The sequence below is a fragment of the Anas platyrhynchos genome, chromosome 2, assembly GCF_047663525.1.
Source record: "Anas platyrhynchos isolate ZD024472 breed Pekin duck chromosome 2, IASCAAS_PekinDuck_T2T, whole genome shotgun sequence".
In the NCBI taxonomy this organism is placed as follows: Eukaryota; Metazoa; Chordata; class Aves; order Anseriformes; family Anatidae; genus Anas; species Anas platyrhynchos.
This window is the reverse complement of record NC_092588.1, coordinates 138,637,676-138,652,160: the sequence shown is the minus strand read 5'-3', so window position 1 is coordinate 138,652,160 and position 14,485 is coordinate 138,637,676.

Genomic DNA, 14,485 nt, shown 5'->3' with positions numbered 1-14,485 from the left:
ACACCTTAATCACACAGTGAAAAAACACCATCAGGAAAATGTCAGTCTCATGTTTTCATGTGTGAGATGAGTCAGAACTCAATTTTAAAGGACCAGGATTTCAGTGAAATTCACTGTGTAGGATGTTATTAAAATTTGTTTCCTTCTACATGAGATTCCCATTACCTTACTGACCTCGAGTTCTGTAGAAATACAATTAGGAGACCAAGACCCAAATCTACCTGAAAAATGTCTAATTTTTAAAACAGTCCCCATTTTTCCCATGAAAATGCACAGGAAAATGCAAATCTTGTTGGACAGTGATCCCAAGAGCCAGCCACAATTTCATGAAATGCCATGTATACAGATGCATTGCAGATCTACAGATGCGTAAGATCTGGGATCTTATATAGATCACAGAACCAAACTCATGAGCATATTGGTGGAAACCTGGAAAACACAGTGTTCCTGTCTGATCCACAATAAACTATCCCTATAACTGAATAAAATTCTGACATTAGCACAGTGGATTTCTACCAGGTAAATGTTTTGTTCTATTTAGAAAAACTTTTAAATAGAAAAATCAAACTACAGCATGAGAATATCATTCAAAGTGTAGCAACATACTTATTCTTTACCTGTAGCAAGTGTGATAGCAAGGAAATTTGGCATTGTCTCCTCTTCATTGCCATGACGATTGCATTTCCTAAGTACAGGATTTTTTTATACTTGGCTACTCAGCAAAAAGACAATATAAGAAAGAGAGTTAGTCTCTGGGAAGGTCTGCAAGATTAAAATAAAAAGGAGAAATTGAATTGCGAAATAAGAAAGTACAAGGACACAGGAGGTACAGAAGTTAGGAAGTAAAGGACAAAGTTAACTGAATTTTCTTTTTCAGACAGTGACAAAATATATTAACAATGACAATTAAGTCAATACCTTTTCCTGGAAAAGACATTTGAGATTTCTAGAACTTTTTTTTTTTTTTTTTTTTTTTTTTAAGTCCTTTAATCAGCTGCCAAACATTTTGCCTGGAAAGATTTCTTTAAAAGCTTTCTTTAGCCTGAACTGGTATCTCTCAAATAGACAGCACTTCCTTACAGCATGTGGCCTAGTTATATAAAAGATAGATTGTCACTTATTCTGTCAAGAGTTTTAACAGCCTTGTTTTATTCAGGAGTTGATACAGCATGAGACAGTCCTCTTTTTTCTCTTTGTACTTGCAAAATTAAAAAAAAAAAAAAAAAAGTAAAAGGGGAATGGTCCCTTTACATTGCCCTCTGCAGCTCCTCAATCCACTGACTGACACATCTGGCAGTATAACAAACACTGGTTCGTTAACAGATTGAATGCTCTTACACCTTTCCCAGTATGCCCAGGATGGAGAATTATGAGGCGCTGTGCTGGTTCCTGGAAGGGGATGGCTGATCAAGGCCATCAAAATCCCTAGGACCAGACTCTGAGGAAAAGTAAAGCCAGAAGTTATCGCATCGTCACACCTGTGCCTGACACCTCCTGACATTGCAAGTCACCAGACCTTGGTGAGTGCCAGGCAGAAGATGGCATTGTTTTATTCCTCCATTGCACTTAGGTCATCAGGCAACATCACGTGCCTGATGTTCATCTCAATTCTGTCCACAGGGGTAGCCCCACCATCCCACCAAGATGCATTTGTGCGGGTGCAGGTTAGCCATTCCTGATCTAAAAGATCAGAAGCTGGGTTAAAAGCAGAGTTATACTCCTTAGCATGAATTTGTCAATTCTCTTTTCCTTCAAATTCAGGGAGACTGCAGTGTTAGTTGCTAGATCTACATCCAAGACACTAATCCTATAAGGAGATTGATCACTAATAGAGTAGAAGTTGACTTGCTAGAGGTTCACCTGGAAATCACAATCAGTTCAATAAACTTTTACTTACTCAAATATTGAGAGAAAAAGAACAGTGCAATATCAACAGCACCCTGTACCTCAGTATATCTGATGTGCCTAAATGAAAAAAAGGAGGGACCTAATGATGCTTGCTTTTCAGGCAATAATCTGCCAGACACTGATGTCAGGTGTTCACTGACAGCTACAGTGACATAAAAAGACCTTTCTGTTGAGCCCATAAAGTGCTCTGAGATCCTTTGGCATCAAAGAGGCTTTAGGATCTGCTCTGCTGGAAGAGAGTCCCAGTATCAGTCCCAGCATAAGTCTTCCCACACACTCAGATGCAGTGGTTGAGAGCAGCTGATGCGCTCCTGTGCTTGTAGTCCAGTCCTGACCATTAGGGACTGATTGTGAGCAGATTGCTCTCATGTGTTACAGCATTAATTAGTCATGCTGTGCCATGTTTAGTTGAATATTTTGATATAGAGATGTGATGAGCCTTTGTTACCCATTATTTTTTTGGGCCAATTCCAGAAAGCGGAGACAGGTGTTGTCTGGCATCCATTGTAAATATCAGGCTGATAAAATTATCACTTTAAAGCTGCTGTTTATCAGTAGTTCAAACAATAAAATCCACACAGGTCAAAATAAAAACTGAATAAGGAAAACAAACACTTGGACTGAAAATACTATTGCTAATGCATTCTTTTTCTTGATTTTTGCATGTCTGTTGAAAGCAAATGGAAAGCAAGAAGAAATCAAGCAGAAAGGCAGCATCATCATGAAGTTCATCATGAAAGGGAGACCAAAAATTTTCCCTGGGGAGAAACAAATTTTAACATTGTTTGAGGAGGAATATTGTCTGGTTATTTACTTTTTTTCTAAAGAATTGGGATTTACATGTGTTTCATCTCAGAAGACCATAATTATGACATCCTCACATCTTAAGTCCATTATGCACTGCCAGAAACTACATGTGTGGGTACTACATGGAAAATAGACATTTTAAAAGCAAATTTAGCAACATACGAATGAAAAATGAAACTTTAAATGAAAAAACATTTCCCTAATACAGAATTATTAAACGAATCTTCACTAAATAGAATGGGAACTCATAAAAAGTCTGCACTTTATTATTATCCAGAGTAGGAAGTATTAAATTAGACACAAATTTTGAAATGACAGCAAGTTTTTTCTGAGGTAATGAAAAAACAATTGTCTTATTGTCATACAATTGATTTACATTTTCTACAAAAAATGCTGTGAATATTTTTAATGGGATGAATAATTTGCTCCATATGATCCGGTCTGTATTATACTAGCAACAATACAATGCGGTTAATAATAAAAAATGACCATATTGTTTCCACATCTAGAATTGATCACAAATTAGGAAAATTTCATGTGCTCTATTAATATACTAGAACAAGGAAAACACCATGCAAAGAAAGCATAGCTCCATGAAGTACTGCAATGATACAGAGAAGTAAAAAATACACCAAGTTTTTGTTATTTTAATCTTCACAAAATGGGTTAATTGTGACAGAATGGTCAACAGTGTTAACTACATTGAGAAAGAAAGAATGGAAATTAAAGCAAGGAAAGGATGCATACTAAAATTAAATAAGACTTACCTTCTGGGCTTATATTATGACTGAAGGACTGAAATATTTCCGGAAGTAATATTAAACCATTAACAGTAATCTCCAAGAAATTATGTGTGTATAAAGTCTTAGAATACTGGAGCAGAGAGTTACACATGCTTAAATCAGATTTAACAACAAATTTTATTTGTTATAAGAAGGCGAAATTCTGGATTACACTGACTTCAACAGAAAGATAATGATAAATAGCATGGATTTTTCACTGATGTATGGAGATATTCCTTAAATACCTACTTCTCTAATAGTCTTTTTTACTTTAGGAGTAACCAGAAAGTTGTTGGACCTGTTGCCTAACATTGTACACCTGTTATACATTGTACACTTCCAAAGCAAAAACAAGCAAGATGTAAAAATAATGCTACTGGTCAACTCAAGACAGCATTTCACTGGTGTAAAAATTCTGACAATCTCCTTATCATTCTTCTAACTTAGATTTGGCAAGCACAAGTAACAAATATGAGTGATCTTTTCTTGAGTAGGAGTGAAGGAAATATGTTTCAGAGAAAAAGGCTCTCTTCATCTGATAGAACCATCTAATTTATATATTCCTTTTTGAACTCTGTATGATGATATACCCCAAAATATGTTTTGAGTGACATATTCTACTGACCAAGATGTACATTCACACATTCAACATAGGTAGCCACTTCATCAGACCTTCACTTATTGTGAAGTGTTTCACTTCAAGTGTTTGGTATCAGCCCAGCCTGATTTCATAAAGAATTTGTAGGGATTTCCAAGGCTAAAACATCTCTACACCTTGCTTAAGCATACTGCAAATTAACTCCTCAATTCTCTATATGGCCACTTTGTTAATTCATAAAACCATAAGCAGTCTTCTGTTTTCAACGCTCCTCTCTTTTTTTTTTTTGTTATTCAAACTAAGAATACTATTTACTGTCTGTGACTTTTACACATCTGTTTTCTTTTTGTAACAAGAATCTTAAAAGAGAGAGAAGACTTTTTAACATTTTAAAACTTTTTTTCTTTTCCTCTTAAAAGAATACCATAAACCCAGAAGGATGTGGAATAATTACATGAACTCCAAGGAGATGCTGGAGGAACATAGACCAACGGAAGGAAGACTGGAGAAGGACACAATAGTCATCTGTGAAGCTGTAAAATGTCTCTATGTGGAAAATATATTACTCTACATATCTACTCAGGAAAGGACAAGAAGTACAGGAAAATAAACAATGGAATCAGTTTAGCAGAGGAGGGTGAGATACCAGGAAAAAAAAAATCTTTTTAATTAAGAATTAATTACTTGGACAGATTATTTAGCAAGAGACTTGGAAAAGGATTTGTCACCCATTTCAGATATGTATGAAAAATCACACCATTAATCTCTTCTGCTCCGTCTCCTTCTGTTTGTGGCACTGGTAAGTCCCAGGGTTTCGACATGCAGTTTCAACTAAGTCTCAGGCAGTCACAGAACACAGGGAAAGACCATGACAACAGATGTGTGACTGCCACTGAGAAGCTGTCATGGGTGCCCCCTCCACTGTGGTGGCCTCTCAGCTGCTTTACCAGGCCCATTGGGCACTAATGTTACCCTAGTTTGGGGGAAGAAGTTGGTTCTGTAGCTCCTCAGATCAATCATATAACTAAAGGGACCAAGGATCAATTAAAAAAGCAAGCAAATGTGGTGAAAAACAAACTCAACCATCCTTTGCGATGTGAGTAAAATAAAAGAGAAGATTTGGGACTGGGCTTCACTGACAGCCTGAGTCCATCTGCCAAGGCCTGCAATGGCTTCACCGCATCTCATGACCAGCTGGGCAGGGCCACCCTCACCCCAGGAATAGGACTGAATCTGCCAGCTTCTGTACAGAACCATTTCAAAACACAAATCCAACCGAAATATAGCCCTTTCTTTTCCCCCTTACTGTGCCAAAGCAGCTCATAACAAGGTTACTCTAGCTACAGAGTGCATGGGAGGTAGGGGTGAGGCCCAAAAATCTCTGGTGTGAAGACCAAGTCCCTCATGCAGTATTGGCCTTGGGCTCACAGAGGTTGGTGAGACCTACCCAAGCCTTCAATGGAGAGAAGAAGGAGCTGACTTCATGGAAACTTTTATTTTCCACAGTTTTAGGGTGCTAAAATTAGAGTGGCATGCTAAAATGAGAGAGTAAACTGCAGAGCCAAAGTCATTACTATACTGACAGATATCTGAGGGAACCAGTCCCAGCGCTGGGGCTGCAGGCAACATGTTTCAGGGATGGAAGGGCCCACATGGGAGGCTTGCACCCAAGGGTCATATCACAGCTGCCTAGCCCAATGACCCAAGAGCATTTGAACCTCAATATTTTGGCTGAGGTACAAAAGGCTAACATATGCTCCATGACTGCTGATTTATAGATACACTCATCAACCTTTTGTACTACCCTTTAGCAGCTTCTCACTAACTGAACCTCAGTAACCATTGGAAATAATCAGCATACGTCTTTGGACTATTGTTTAAATACACAGCTCGTGTAAGAAAAATTAACTTGTCCGGTCATATTTCCTGGATATCAGTATATAGTTCTAAAAATAACTGGAAAAATCCCTGTTCTTTATATTATCTTTGTGATGGGCATTGTTTTCTTCCCATGCTTTATCACTTTTTCCTTCTGTATTAAAAAAAAAATTTAAAAAATGCTTTCCAGAAAGAAATGTTTCAAAATATTTTCCATGGGATAATACTTCTATTTTCTACACCTTTTAAAGCTTTTCTCTTTATGTTAGCTCTCTACCATATCTAAGTGTGGGATTTGACTTGAATATATGAGAAACTCATTGAAGCAGGAAGGTTGGCAGAAAGATGTATTTAAGGCTGTTTTCTTCCCCCACTAACTGTAGATTGATGAAGTCCAAAGCTTGATATTAAATATTAAATAACAAGGGTATATGTCATCTGAAAAAAGTTCTTAGGTCAGCTAGATGCCCAACACTGATTCATGCCCTGACCAATCTGTCTGTCCATATGGGGGTCGGAGAGTTGTAGTAATTCAAGTTTCTTCTTTCTTCATCAGCCTGAAAAGAAGACTCTGTCATTAGTCCTTTCTTCACACACTTGCCATCTGCAATTGTATCATACCTATTTTCTGGAAGAGGAAGGAAATTCCATAATTAACAGTAGAGAAGAAGACAAAGACAGCAGACATTCACATGAGCTGTTACCAAAGGATTTTTTTAACTGTGAAATGATAAAAAGATCTGTAGGGTTCAGTTGTTTGTTTTTTTTGTTTTGTTTTGTTTTTTTTTCCCTTTTTTTTTTTCCTATTTTTATTTCCTGGGCAGTTACACACAGGAGAGTTCCTATAAAGAGTGAAAGAGTGAGCTGCTCTAAGGAATGACTTTAATCTGAAATGGTTTCCAGATTTCTTTGTTATGAGGGGCATCTAAATCTATCACAGTTCTTCCAGGCATATTCTGAGAATTGCGATATCACTGCAATGCAGTTTATTCTTCTTTGATGCCTTTTTGGGGTTTGAATTTATAACCATCTGGGAACAGGAGATGTTTTGCCTAAGGCTCAGCCATCAGTGCAGTTTACCTACTTCTCAGGACTGTCTAATGTATTACTTTACTTAGCCTGACCTTACCCTGGGCACACAACTTTGGTCACTATGCAGAATTGTCTGTTTTGGGGAAAGGCACCTAACCCATACCTAAAGCAATCCATATTTAGGCAGCCAGGGATCTGAGCTTCACTAATGAGCCTGAAAAGAGCTGCAGCGGTCATGGTCGTATTTTCAATTTATGGTTCAGAATTGCAGGACAAGTGCTGATCATGAGCACACAGTTAGACCAGCCTCCCTCTTGCCTTTTCTACTCCTTGCTACATGGACAAGAGATGAGAGATGGAGAGTGTCCTCAGATAAGATAAACTGAGCACTTTGGGAACTTTGAAGAGGTGTAGCTTCAACTTCTTTTACCTACTGTTGGTCTTTCTCAAACATCTCAGTCGTTACAAACAAGATGGACAGTAACCTGCAGCCACTGGCTATATGTAGAAACATGCATTTGACAAATAACTGTGAAATGAGCTGGTGGTCTCCAACCAGATTTCCATGAACATACTAGAATCACTACAGTGATTAAGAAAATTTTTTACTGCACAAAGCTGCCCTGATTTTCAACTTATCCGGACACAGGAAAAGTGAAAGGTTAGTCTTTCTGTTCCTACACCTGCACTTATGCAACTTATCAGGCCCTCCTCCCTTCCAGGCAAACCACACATCCTGTAACTCCCACACCTGCATAAAATGATGGTGTTGCAAAGTCTAACTGACATCTATAAAAATGTTTTCAGCTCCTCAAATATAAGGCCTCATGTCATGACACTTAGAATTACAGAATTACTCAGCTGACCTGAAATATCTGTAGCAAGCTGGTAAGCCTTGGCCAAAACTTTAGATTTGAACCACAGCCGGTTCCCAACTAAAGGACTATCCAAGGCAACATACTCTGCAGCCAATGTCTTCAACTAACACTTATCTCTAAACACACACCTAAGCAGGCACGTCATCAAGAAATACGTTTGCAGATGCTATTTGTATCTGTAAACATTTGCTGCATATATGGGGTGCTTTTAACTTAGCTGAATTTCCATATTTCCAAAGCCAATGTGCATGCAAAATCAGTTTGGGCTCCTGCCCACATTTTTAGAAATCTTGCCCTTTTTGTTGGCAGCAGCACAGTCTATCAAATGTAAGTCTGTTTTGGAAAACTTCAGTGAAGAATTAATTTTCTTGTTATTTTGCATGAGACAGTGTCACTGCATTCATGAACATAATTCTTCACATAAAACAAATGCTTGCACTATTTAAAGTACTTTTCACTTCAGTAACATTTTGTCAGCTGCTTCACTATATAAACACATAAACACCTGAAGATGGGCAAAGAGTTGCAAGATCATTTCTTATACCATGAACATTGATTAGCTCTGCAAAAGATGTGCACAACACTGCATAAAACAGTATGGATTAAATATTAAAATGAAACATGATATGTGGGCTGCAGAACAACTCCATGCATTATTTTCAAAACTGTATATAGCTTTATATAGCTTTTTAAAAAATAAATAAAAAATAAAAATAAATATTATTATTATTGTTATTGTTATTATTATTTGATTAGCCTTAGCACTTTAAGAATTGGCTGAAGTACTCAGAAACATGTACAATTCTCAGTAAACTCTACCTTATAAAGGATAGGGTTTCAGCATATCAAAAAACAGAATGAGGAAAAAGAGGAACCAAAGAATTCAGGCATAACCTAAATTTCTAGAAAGGAAAAGACAGGCATCACCGTCAAGCTCTAAGGAAAGAGAGGTAATTAAGATTATGTAGAATGGGGAGGTGTACTGACAGCACGCTTATGGAAAAATTTTGTGCTATTTTAAATGTTAACTATTCAGATAATAGCAAAATGAGAACTTGATAAGTTATTAACTGAAATTAAAGAGTGCCCATGAAGAGGCATTACTGCAGAGCTGCCTATCCTGTGAGTGGATGATGCATATGTCCCTCACCCACACCAGCAAGCGTTCTTCCAGAGGGCTTTTTAGGCCCAGTTTGGCATGTACAGCATTCAAGAGACCGTTCCCACAAGGCCGTTTGAATGCAGCCACTGCCAGTCTGCAGCAACCACAAGTTTATTACTGGCATACATCGAGACCACTCTAGCCCAGCTGTCCCAAGGAGCTGGTGACATTAAAAAGCACACTGACATTATTAATAAATAAGCTTTGGATATGTTGCCTGGGGACGTGTGAAATCACTATAATTGTCAGAAACTTTATAAGATGATTTTATATCTGTCAGCAGCTGCTTAGTTTTAGCTGACACTGCCTTTGGGCAGGACTTTTTCAGTTCCCTGTTTCTATTATGAATATGATAACGGGTTCATATTGGTAGAATATATACATCTCTAAGATCTTTGACCTTTAAATTATATCATGCTGCCTAACACTTACCATGGCATTATATGGAATAAAATCCTTTCACACTTTTCTTTCAGTCATGTCCGGAACAAAAGAGAGTATGTTTATCCTAAAATCTAAAATGAGATTTTTTTGAAGCTTAAAAACCTGAAGTGACACACAGAACAGAGCTAGTGTGACATGAAAATGACAGATCACAGCACAAGAACAAAATGTGTTTTTGTATGAAAGAATTATATACCGATTTTTTAGGACTATGAAGTGAAATGCAACGTTATCAGCTAAGAGCTTGACATTTCCAGCACTACAAAAGATTTTCACAGATGTTGTGTATTCAGAATTATAATTGCTATTCTTGAAGTTATCTAGATGAACTTCACAATTTGACTCTCTCTGAGTGATGTTACTACTGTGTACAGGCTAGAATAGGTGGGTAACTGCTTCACATAGTGTGTGGGTTTCACAATATTTATCCCAGGATTAAGCTTAGATAAGACTCAATATCCTGTAACATAATCATAGGGATAGTTTTTCGGTTAGCATGCAAACTGTAAAACTGCTCAGGCAAAATGAACAAATTCTTCCAGGAGAAAAGCACTTTGTTTTTGACTGTTCATAGTACAAGTACCTTCATCCATCAGAAGCTTTATTTACTTGTCATGGAATGATATTCCTTTTTTTTCTTTCTTTGTTTTTAATGACAAAAATATTCTCTAATCAATCTCTCAGAAGCAATTTCATTTAGATTACTGTGTATGACTGAAGTCTACCAGGGCTTTGTTACTTCTTGAGAGTAAGAACTACTTACTGCTACTGATCTCATGAAGATGTATCAATGACTTTATGCTTCTTCTGAGTGCTTTAGACAAGTGCAAAGATCATATTTGACTATGGGAAAGAATGATATTTTCGAAGTTCTGAAAAATCTAACTTCTAGACTTCTGAAACTAATGCTACTAATGCTCAGTTGAAAATCAGGCCTCCTTGACTGGAATCTGATTTTAAAATCAGTAATATTTCCTGGTATATTTTCTACAAAAAATAGTATGGTAAAATGTATTGTGTATGTTCAAACAATAATTAATTAATTTGAAGTCTATATGAGATCAAGTTTGAAGAGTCTTGATTTTAGACAGACAGGAGATGTAACAATCTCAGTTATAACTTCAGCAATATTTTCTTGAATTTCTGTATTTAATTTTATTTGATGTCAATAAATACAAGCATATTTTGGTGTCTTTTTAGATCATTAATAGGACATCTTTAGGTGTAAGTTCTCAAGCCAGCTCACTCACCATAACTTTCAGATACTATTTAGAATATTTAAAACTTCACTTACCACAAATTATACAGCTTGAAAAAAAAAAAAAAGAAAAGAAAAAAAAAAAAAGCTGCAAACTTAATTATTGCAATGACTCACTATATTTCAGATCACAAAAACGCTAGAGATGTCATTCTGAAGTAATAAGTATATTTAAATCAATCCGAAATTTCTCCTACATAGTTAGAAAACCATAAAATAAAACAGCTCTTCAATAGCCTTATATATGTAGTTTTGAAGAGAGATTTTGTGTTGTTGCACATTTCCAGAACATTAGGCTTCCACAGAATGCTGAGATGCTAAATATTCCCACTGAATTATTATTAAAAAAATAGGAATAAAACACTTGTGACTTCTAGAGTGTGTGTTTTCTCTTCTCCCCACCCTAAGCTATGATGATAATTTATCTAGATTGCAGGATCAGTCAAAATCCTTTACTTACTCATAGGCATTGAAAATATGGGAGCATCAGTTCAGCTTTCCATGTTGGTTGAAATAGTAATCATGGCCATAGAAGAGAATCCAGAAAATGCAGGTAAGAAAGTACCAGTGATCCCTAACAGGTAAAGATATATGTATTTTGAAATTAATATTCTTTTATAACCAGAACTCTCGTTTGCTACATAAAAATTGCTTGCTTTAAACCATTGGTAGAAACTATAGATTTGACAGTGTTGCCCCAAAAGGGCTCTTGTATGAGCCCTGCCCTGAACAATCCAGGGTATGGCTTCACTGCCAAGCTGCTCTGAGCAAAATGTTGTGCAGCAGACTGGGAATCGAGCCTTGCACATCTGCAATCTTGATAAGCACTCCCCTCAGTGGCAAATAAAAGGTGCTGCAGCTTTTCAGGGCATCAGCATCTTGAGAGAGCCACTTATGGTCTGCACAGCAGATCCAGTTATCTGAGCTGGCCCAGAGCCACCTTGCTCCCACCTGTAAGCCAATGCCTTGTGACCAGGTTAATCTGTGTTAATCAGTGAGAAGGCTGCCACATGAACCATGCCTTCACACCTCTTGCACCTGAAGGGGCTGCATACATCCATACCTGCTCTCATTGGCAAACTCACGTAGCAGAATGACACTCACTTTCTGTCAAGAGCCTAATCAAGAGCAGACTGTGAGCTTGAATGGACAGACAGCTTTCCAAGAAACATGGTAAAAATTTTAAGAATATTTTAAAGCATGAGTTAAATAATTATTTTACCCCACTACTATCTCTGAACATTTTTTAGCATTCACTGAGCTGCATGGGGTTTTTCCCATACTAGATCTTTAGCTCATGGTATACATAAACAAATTCATGAAATAGACTGGCTATTGTAGGTATGATTACAAAGTTCTGGCATTCTTTATCAGTAACTGCATTTATTGCTCAAATTGGCATTAAAGCAGTTGTTTCATTTCAGGTATTTTTAAATACAAAATTCTATAAGGACTATTTTTACTAATATTTAGAAGAGACACAGTTCTTCATTTTCTTGGCACTTACAGTTCCTGATGAAGCCCAAACACTGATGCAGAGAGTGATGCAGGAAACATCCATAAACTAAAATGCAGAATGAACTTCATAAAGAGTATATAGTATCTGGCTTTTGAAATTAAATACAAAACTATACAAGACTATTGTGCAAGGAAAGACTGATCAGAGAAAGTTTCCTCTAATGAAACCAACAGTAAATTATACGTATAATACATATGTATAAGTACCACTTTTCTTCATGAAAAGGTGTGACTCAGGGTTGTATTTCTTTAAACTCAAAATAAACTCTGATTTAACCAGAATAGTCTGCCATGGGGATACTTACAAAAGGAGAAGTATATTTTCATGAAAAATGCTTTCTTTTTAAAGTTGTCAGCTGAGAAACTGTGAGTCAAGCTATGTTGGCATGAGCCAGGGAATTCAGCAAGATTATGGAATGTCTTTAAATGTGAGGGAGAAAACAATAGGCCTCTTCAGAGGTGCCAAATTTCTACCCTCTTATGACCATTAGAAAATCTTTTAATATTTTGACACTCTGCAAGCTATGCTACACTGCCCTAAGCTGTTCATCCTGTCAGGCATTTAATAGGCAGGTGTTGTTAGAATAGAAATGGAAATTCTGGAATTGTAAGGAAAACATACAGGACTGCTGTCAGAAATTGTTATGATACATGTGAAGTTTCAGAACATCCAAAAAGATTCCAAAGAAAGAAAAGATCATATAATTAAGCATGCTGAAGAAATACTAAATGCTTTTCTATTTCAATACTGCTTTTTTTTTGTTTTGTTTTGTTTTGTTTTGTTTTCTCTGCTGGCTTATTTATATAGCAAACTTTTGTATCAGAATTCACTGAGTGTATTTCTAGCCTGTTGTTAAGTCTCTATGTGGATTTTTTTCCTGTTCCATGCAAATCATAGTATATCACCTCACATTTATTGCACATTAAAAATTGTCTATTTGAGGATTTACAATGGACTTTCCTACCTGCCTCCTCATGGCTGATTCATCCTTCTTGTTCCCTCCACTGAACACAGGACTCATACACCAAATATACCTTTTCATCTCCCTGTTCATCTTGCTCTCTCCCCACCCAGCAGGTAGAACCCAAACTGGCCAGATTTTGTAGGTGAAATTACCGGCAACTTTTCCTCAGATCAAGCATGTCCCAGGACACCAAATGTGTTGCAGAAAAGCCCACACAATTTCTCTATACCTCTCTAGGAGAAATCTGTTCCTTGACATCACTCCAGAGACTTCCCCACAAATCTACTTTCTGTTTCTCTCACAAAAGCCCAGGTTTCTACTTGTACTAAGACTCCCTCCCACTGTCTCTACTCTGTTACGATGCTACAGAGTGCTGCCCCCAACCTGTGCACACTCACTGCTCTCAATGAAGAAGCCATTTCTTCATCATTCCAGATGGCTCTGCCCTCTGATAACATCAGGAGCCAGTGCAAGGTATGGAGGGAGCCTCACTTCCCCAGCTGTGGCCTTTCCAAAGAACATAGAGTACTCAGGCAAATTGGGAACAAACACAAATATATCTTGGGTAGCTCCTGCTTAAAGCATGCTCATTCCCCCTGCTGCTTCTCCATAACCAGGAGTCTTCCAATTCCATTGCAGTAACAAAACAACCCTTGAACTCTCTGCACTCCAGCATTTCCAACATCCCTGCCATGCCAAGACACTGGGACTGGCCAGGTTGGCTCTCCCAGCTGGTCAGATCCATCCTCTTATCAACCCAAGTCTACGTTTCTCACTGCATGAACTCCTCTTCTTCCCATTACTGAACATTACTTCCTCCCACCTCTGGAAGCTCTGTCCCATCATTAGCCACTTCTGGTGGACCATGGAACAGATAACCCTACAAGTATGTTCCTGAGCATTGACTACAAAGGAGAGTTATGTCAACAAGTTCTGAAAGTAGGTTAAATTAATTTCATCTAACTGCTCGAGTGAGAAGGCTGGATAAAAAAAATACAGTATAACACTCACATTGTGTGCATTCTCCTGAAATGGGAGTAAATATTTTCTCAGAGGAACCAGAACTTTTAAGCATATTCTTAAAACATTTTAAATGCCATTATTTATCAAATATCATATTAAAAGTTGTGCCCCACAGAACATCAGAGAAGGAAGAAGGCTGGATATGTCAGATAACCGCACAGCAGAGAAAATGAACCCAAACTTTTCCTGTGTCCATTTATGGTGACATCAGGGAAAGTTTATACTTATGGAG